This window comes from Antrostomus carolinensis, unplaced genomic scaffold (genome assembly GCF_000700745.2).
Source record: "Antrostomus carolinensis isolate BGI_N321 unplaced genomic scaffold, ASM70074v2 scaffold16054, whole genome shotgun sequence".
NCBI lineage: Eukaryota > Metazoa > Chordata > Aves > Caprimulgiformes > Caprimulgidae > Antrostomus > Antrostomus carolinensis.
This window is the reverse complement of record NW_010312937.1, coordinates 17389-25420: the sequence shown is the minus strand read 5'-3', so window position 1 is coordinate 25420 and position 8032 is coordinate 17389. Positions and strand designations below refer to the sequence as shown.

At 40.8% G+C, this 8032-nt stretch overlaps 1 long non-coding RNA gene across 1 annotated transcript; it reads left to right on the top strand.

Moving 5' to 3' along the window:
• The first annotated feature begins 4286 nt into the window (after positions 1–4286).
• LOC104524340 (uncharacterized) lies at positions 4287–6806 on the top strand. The gene is made up of 2 exons (XR_728008.1): positions 4287–4708; positions 6357–6806. It is a non-coding gene; the product is annotated as an uncharacterized LOC104524340 (long non-coding RNA).
• The last annotated feature ends 1226 nt before the right edge of the window (positions 6807–8032 follow it).

The window sequence follows — 8032 nt, the reverse complement described above, 5'->3', positions numbered from 1 at the left end:
CGTGTTCAGCTTCTCATCCACCACCACTGCCGAGTCCTTCTCTTTGGAGATGGTCTGAAGCCACTCATAGCCCAGCCTGTATTTGTGCTTGGGGTTGCCCCGACCCAGGTGCATGACCTTGCATTTGTCCTTGTTGAACTTCATGAGGTTAGCACAGGCCCACCTCTCAAGCCTGTCAAGGTCCCTCTGGATGGCATCCCTTCCCTCCAGCGTGTCAACCGCACCACACAGCTTGGTGTCGTCAGCAAACTGGCTGAGGGTGCACTCAATCGTGGGATATCGCCCTCAATATCCCGATATCCCAACCTGCATGAATGTGGATAGTTTATTGCTTATTATGAGAGAGTGCTTCCTGGGCATGAAGAAAGTCATCAGTGATGACAGGCACCAAATGCCACTTCTGCTTTGACAAATTTAGTTGTATGACTGCTCTCATCAGCATGTCCAACATCTTGCGTTTAAATCCTTCCCATATTTCCATCATAATATAGCCCCTGGATTTCTTTCCTGGGAATTACCTGGAAATACCTAAACATATTAACAGGAACGGTGGGGCTTATTAGCACCTAGAAGTGTGGGGTTTTTCAATTTATTTTTAGTTTTTTTAATTCTGTCTCTAAACAAGGGAGAGAAACACCAATTTTCCCCCAATAAAAGCCCAAGCCCTGTTTTCTCTTATGTGGTAGCAGCTTCTTACCAGCTTTCAGGTATAACATGCAAAAGCAGTTCTATAGTCAGTTAAAGCTTGATATTATATTACAACTTTGTGTTCCTGGTACGGTATAGAGAAAAATAAGCTTTTGAGTTCTGTGCTGGTCCCTGGCTATGATGTTGCTTCTTTGGTTATCACTTAAAGCCAGTACAATTGTAAATCTCCCAACTGCATTTTGACCAATAACCTAAAAGCCAGTTGCAGAGTAAGAGTGAATCCTCCTGAGTGACACCTAATAAGTCTGCCAGCCTCCCTGCTAGTTACACTTGCACTGTAAGTTGTATGTCGTTTTTTAGTCCATTCCATGTTGCATTGTGTCCCTTAACTGTGGGTGAAATAAGCATCGTTGTTATTGGATTACATGCTACATATCAAATTCACTTGCAGAATTTCCTTTATTTTCGTTTGTGTCCAACCTAGAAATTTCTAAGTATGAAATCTTGATGCTATTGCCATTAATAACCATTCGTTTCATGAGGATCAGAATTTCACCCTTTGAACAGCAAACACCCTTAGCAGGCACAAAGCCTCTGTATATTTTTGCATTAAAATTCAAGAGAATGTTCAAAAAAATACCAGAAAAAAAAAAAAAATCACAAATGCATGTGAAGTAGTGTTCTGGTTTGCAGCAGCGTAATTAGGCCTCAGAGATACTCTTCTGCAGTATGGAGACGTAACCAAACGATGCAGACTGTCTTCTCAAACGCTGCAGGAATCCTGCGCTTTCAAGAACAGCATCTTCAAGATCCACTCGATACACAGGTTTTGTGTTTTGATGGAGCACAATTATCTTTAAGTATCTTCATTATTCAAATACTTTCTTTTGATACTGGATGCAAAATTTTCCCAGAAAATAAGAATACACCATAAAGACCATAACTGTACTGGGGGCGGCATGCTTTGCACTGACAGAGCCCTTGCCTTTAGGCTCTGTCCTCCCAACTGAGTTAGCTGCAGTGGAGTTGAGTTTTGCAGATTGATTGACTGTGGTGGCAGCTGACAGGGTGTGCTTTTCCCGTTACTCCCAAGGGCTATGCAGTTCGGGTTGAAAGCAGAAATTTGTTCAAACTGCGTGATTTAGCACAAAGCTAAGACCTGAACTTCAAGTAACTTTCCAATTAACCCTGCGGTAAAGACACTGGGCTCTTCAGTCTCTCTGCTCTGCAGCTTCTCCCTTTCATGAGGGATGTCCCTGGAGGCTCTGGCTGTGGGTGGTGTGAGTGGCAGTTAGCTGCACTGGCAGGAAAACCAGCTCTCTCGGGCTGACATCACCTGGGACTGCAGTGAAAATAACGTGCACACGCCCACAAACCACAGTGTTCAGCTTCAGCCATTAAAATATATCTATAATCAACTTTAATGAGGAATAACTATATATATATATACAAAATGAATCATCCCCTTCCTCCTCTTGTTCCCTGCAGTGTTCTCATTGCTTCAAAGCAACCTAGAGGTATGATTAACTACACCCTGTCCTGCATGATTGTTTAATTGAGCACCTCTGTGCTGACAGGAGAATATCATCTCTTAAGAGCACTGGAGGCATGAATGTATTACAAATAATATTGCTCAGAAATGAAAGGAGAGTTTCAGTTGTCCTTTTTGTAGTTGAATGCATTTTCTTCTTCTCTGTTAGTGTAGGAGGCATATTGCTGTGGAGTTATATACAGGCAAATTTTTCATCCACCTGACTTGAGAATGTTTTAATCTTCGAGGCACACAGTGAGATTGCATGCTCTTATTGTCAGGTTTGGAGTTTTGGGGAGGGAGGGAGGGAGAAGTTCTCCTTTCCTCTTTGGCAACCAACCCACTGAGCTTACAGTCTGCAAATCAAAAAACTAAACTTAAATCCTATTCCTCTTGGACTGAGATACGTGCCTACCCAGAGGCGCCTCTGTGTACAGTATCGTAATATGGACTGTAATGCAGCAACGGGCTTCTGCAGCTTCTTCTATACAGCAACTTGGTGTTTTTAAACGTCCACAATGCCCAAGAGTGGGTTGCCCTACTCTTCCCTCCCCTCCTCCCTTGAAATCTTTCCTGATTTTCCTTGCTTGTCCTGAAGGATCATAATATGTGTCACCACAGCCTGAGTAATTCTGCAGATTTAGTTGTGTGAATTTCACTGGTGAACATAAGCTTTTTACATGCAGGGATTAAACTGCAGTTTCATGAGAGTCCATGTGAAATATTTTCAGGTTTGCTAAACAAAAATCCTGATTTGTTAAATGCTGTAACACCTTTGATCTGCTGCTAAAGACCACTGGCAAGTATTTAATACAACATGTTTGAAACCTCTTTCTTAGCTCCAGTGTTTCTTTTAGATTGGAGAAAAAGTTCATTGTGGTGGTTGTGATTTCAGGAAGATACGGCTTTATGTGCCACTTGTAGGGCTCACTAAGTGCAACTTTGTCCTGAAAAGAGTCCGGAGCCAGCGCAGTCCTTTTTTCCCTGTTTCGAGCTTATTGTGAGTTGCAGCAAACTGCAGAAGAGGTTTTATTTTGGAAATGTGTCTGAGAGACAAGGTAGCTTCCAGTCACGTGCACTCACTAAATTCTACGTTTTCAGGGAAACTTAATATTCGGTTACTGTTGGATGCCTTGGAATAGTTTTGATTAAGTTCAAATGTGTCCCTGGTTGCCTCCATCTGTTTATTATTCAGTAGCATATGTGCAATGTGTCTACGCTGGCTCATTTGATCAGATGCTTTGGGGTTTTTGGTGCCACTTATTTCAGTTTGTCTTCTTCCCTTCCTTGCCACATCTGCTATAACCTTTAGACTGAAGCAGAAGGTGATGGTTGGGGTCAGTGCTTCAGCAAGCAAATAGCCAGTGGGTGGGACGGCACCAAGGAGTTCAAGGAAGCAGTGAAGAACTCGACATAAATGTGTTGCTACTGCAGAGCAAGGGAGGGTAGTTTGTTCAAAGACAAAAAGAATGGAAATTTTAATGAGACATAGAAAGCTGTCTTTAGTCTTTTTATAGAATAAACACAGTTGGATTTTTTTGTTCTTGCCTCTTGCATTACGTAACTGCCAAAATGCCATTGTGGATCCCAGATTTTGCCTCCACAGCCATCAATTACTGAGATATTTGGCTTAGCTGGATCGCAGGAGCTTTGTTCCTGGGGCTAGAGGTCTGTTGCTAGACCTAAATTTGCATCTGTTGGAAATAATAAGTGTCCTTGCTGTTTATTAGGATTTCTTTATTTTGAATCTCACACTCAGCCTCACATTCCCTCACTGACAGCTATTTTGTTCTTGATGCTTGACAGAAAAATGTCAGCTGTGCTGTATATCTGAGCTGGTCCCTTAAAATGGGTAGTCTGAATAGTGGCCTTAAAACTTAATAGCTAAAACCAATATAAAACCTTTAGGGAAAAATTATTGCAAAAAATCCCTACTGACTGTCTTTTAACTGTTGGATCAGGAGGCATCTATCACTTCAGATTTCTAGGACCATGTGCAGTTCCATCCAACAGCAAGAAAAGGCATGGTATTTCTTAATGCGGTGACTTCTAAAATGTGCAGATTGATTTTTTTTTTTTTTAAATTCTTTTTTTTTAATCCAACCATCTTTCCATGGTGTATTTAAAGCAGATGAATAGAGAATTATCCTTTACAGAAGCACAATATTTAGTACTTTTTTTTAAGCCTAATAGGTTACATATTTTATTGCATCTGGAATCCCTTATATGCATCAGATATTCTGTAACTGTAGCCTAATATAGTTCATGCAAAGCTTGTTCCACTGCGATCACATTAACTTTTTTTATGCTGCCTTTAAGAAAAAAAATCTTTCTTCCCTCATGCTTAAAATCTTTTAACCCGTAAAAATGTATTGAGTTTTTTACAAGCACTGATCTGTATTTCAGCTGATGTTCTGAGTGAAGAAGCTATTCTCAAGTGGTATAAAGAAGCGCATGTTGCTAAAGGCAAAAGTGTTTTTCTTGACCAGATGAAGAAATTTGTGGAGTGGCTGCAAAATGCTGAAGAAGGTATGGATTCATTTAAAGAAATACAGGGGTCTCTTCTCAAATCAAATCTGTTTTTCCAGATTTTGGTTGTACGAGGCATATGAAGTATACAGAGTTAGAATAGAAAACAGCAGGTGGGCCTGCGCCAGATTGTTTCCAGTCATGCCCAAGCCTAAAACCACTTGCTGCTGCTTAATGTCTGTGCTGGCCTTGTGAAGTCCTTAGGTCACCAGGTAGCACTTGCCTGTAGATAAATTCTTTAAGCTTGTGCAGGGAGGACCGCTGCCCTGCTGGCAGTGTGAAGTCCTTTGGTGTCAGCGTGTGCAACTGGACAGCTTTCTGTATCGGTGCCTTTCCTCTGCTGCCGCCTGAACTGGCGCCACGGACGTGGCGTAAGCCCGCCTGTGCTGCTGCAGTGGAAAGTGCTTTTAGCTGAATGGTCAGGCTAAGGCACGTGGCCTGTGTTCACTGCTTTAAAACTCTTACTGGGGAGGGGAGCTCGTTTCTTTAGTCCCAAACTTTGCTTTTCTCATGTTCTGTATAGGAAAATACTTTGGTTTGTACTGAATAAATAAGATCTCTTTTTTGCATGGAAAAGGAATTCCACCTCAATTGGGACGAGCAATCCATATGTAATAGATAGTGAATAATTATTAGTGCTCATTTGCATCCATTTAATGTAATTGGATTTAGAAACTTGGAGGGAATATGTAGTAATTCCAAGGAGCAGATAAGACAGCAGTAATTCACATGGGCAGGTAGCAGTATAAAAATGGTAGCTCCTTTCACACTTGAGCACCTGGACAAGCAGTCTTGGTGTAATTAAGTGGTTTTTTTTCCCTTTTAATCTTCTGCTTGTATGCCTTTCTGTTGCTCTTTATTTTTAGCCTTTCCTGCATGTCCCCTCTGCCAGATGTCCTTAATTACAAAGTCCAGTACAAATGGAGATGAAATGTTACTGTAAGAACATGTTTGCTCTGAAAAATCTGATCTAATGTGTTATATTTGTTGGCAGCAAGCCCCCTCCTGTCAGGTGAACACGGACAGAAATATAGTATGATAGCTTTAGGTGACAAAAACACCATGTGTGTTCCTACTTCTAAATTACTTCTACTCTTCTACTTCTCCTCCTTGGACTTCTAAATTACTTTTATCTTCTGCTGTACAAATGATAAAAAGAATTTGTTTGTTCAGATTTCATACCTGCTGTAGGGTAACACCACATATGCCTTTCTAGATAGAGGCTGGATGATGATGGTGATTGATATTTGCAGAGCAAATAGTTTAAAGGAAGCTTCCTGGATGAGAGCAGGTCAGCCTACCCGCAACAGATGAGAAAAGTGAGCAAATAAAGCTGATCCTTTGTTAAACTCAGCTCAGATACACATTGCATGGCTCTGCAAATGAGGACCAGAATAATGCACAGTGATCTGGTTAAACTTCTAGTGACAGACCTGAGCTCCACAGTGGAGGGTAGCAGAGTAGATGTTCACCTTCTGAAACGGCACATTTCTTTCTGGCTTACTCTGTTTAATCTGCCAACCTTTCCTAGGAAGTACTAGGTGTGATGAAAATTTTCATTTCAGTTTTGGAATCTTGTTATTTTTATAGAATTACTTACATCACTGTCCTTGTGCAACCTACATGAAGTATTTTACTTCTCTTCTAGAGTCGGAGTCTGAAGGGGAGGAGAACTGAGATCAACGCACAGTCTCAATCTAGGTTAATGCCAAATGCGCTTGGGAATGCTGTACTGTTCAAGCAAAGAGGCTTTACTTCAGTGTCATACAGAAAACTATAGGCTAGGCTTTCCTTTTGTTTAGAAGAATAAAGATTTTTAATGGAGCCCTGAGGCATTAGATGCTTTTCTTGGGACTCTACCTCTGGCTCATTGTACACTAACTTAGGCAAAGACATTCAGCAAGGAGCCATATAGAAAAAGTGAAATGAAATACTTGTGGACTCCTTTTTATTAACGGTCTTTTTCAGGTACTATGGTATATGAACACTCCAGTTTCTGTTTATAGAACTGTTTGGTCTGTGTTTGTAGCTCAGTATTGGCTTGTGTATGTGATTTGACACCACCACATTTTTTTGAATAAATGGCTTTTATATCTTAGTTTTGTAGTGTTTACTGTGTATTTTTTCTAAATTGGGTTTGACAAAGTTGTTACGATTCTTCAAGTGAAAATTACACAAGAATGTCAAGAGACTGTTTTCATACTTAATCACAGAATCAACACCTGTAGTTAATTGGAATCACTGTCTAATCTTTATTCCTATGTATATGTATTTCCATATAACTTTGGACAGATTCCAGAGCAAATGTTGATTCATTCAATCTGTTAATTCAGAGAAAATGTACAGCAACAAATCTGCAGAGTCTGAATTTTGCATGTACAAAATTGATGCAAATGCTAAGCAGAATAATATGCTGTTCTCAGTTCAGACTACACTGAGTTATTGGTGATGGCTAACTTTTGCAAGAAAAAACATCTCATTTTAGAAGCATTAGCTTCAAAACATGCATGACTAGACATCATTACATGTGAAATCTGAAATGTATTTACATCAGTGTGATGTTACAGTTATTTGACTGAAATAACATAAATGGATATATTAACTTCTCAAGACCCATCCCACTTTCTTGAATATTTCCCTTGTGCCTTGATGTGATTCCAGTTACAATTCCAGTTCCTGGGACCTGGTAAAGATGTTGCATAAATAGAGCCAAGGTGCAGGTTTGTACAGGCATGTAAGTCTCAAAAGCTAAGCCCAGAGTTAGAGGTCTGACCTTGTGGGAATACTCAGCCGGCACTTGGGATCACAGTTCCTGGAATCCTGTGTTGTGCCTCCTGGACGTGCACTCAACAGCAAAGGTTCAATGCAGCCCCATCTCCCAACTTTCCCTTTTTTTCACACAGCAGTTGGTCAGGTAACAGTTGCTGCCATTCTGTTTCTCAGAGGTCCAGTTACTGTGGAAGTAGTCTTCTCCTGCCCCACTCCCCCCTTTGCTGTCCACGCCTCTGAGCATGCTGGTGGCCCAGAACGACTAGAGCAGCCAGTTCATCTTGTCTTTAAGAACGTTACTTAAAACACTCTGCATGTGTCCCTTTAAACATGGAGTTCAGTCCACATGAAATATGAGTGATTGGATTAGTAAGGTTTAGAAAAGACAGGCTTGTATTATTAGTGGGGGGGAAGCGTGAAAGAGCGTAACTGATACCGAAGTGGTGTATTGTGTCATTAGGAGCCAGTAAGCTAACAGATAGTACTGATTTTTCTGTGGAAAAGTCAACACTTCATGCAAAGCACAGATCATATGGTTGTAAACATCCTGTCTCA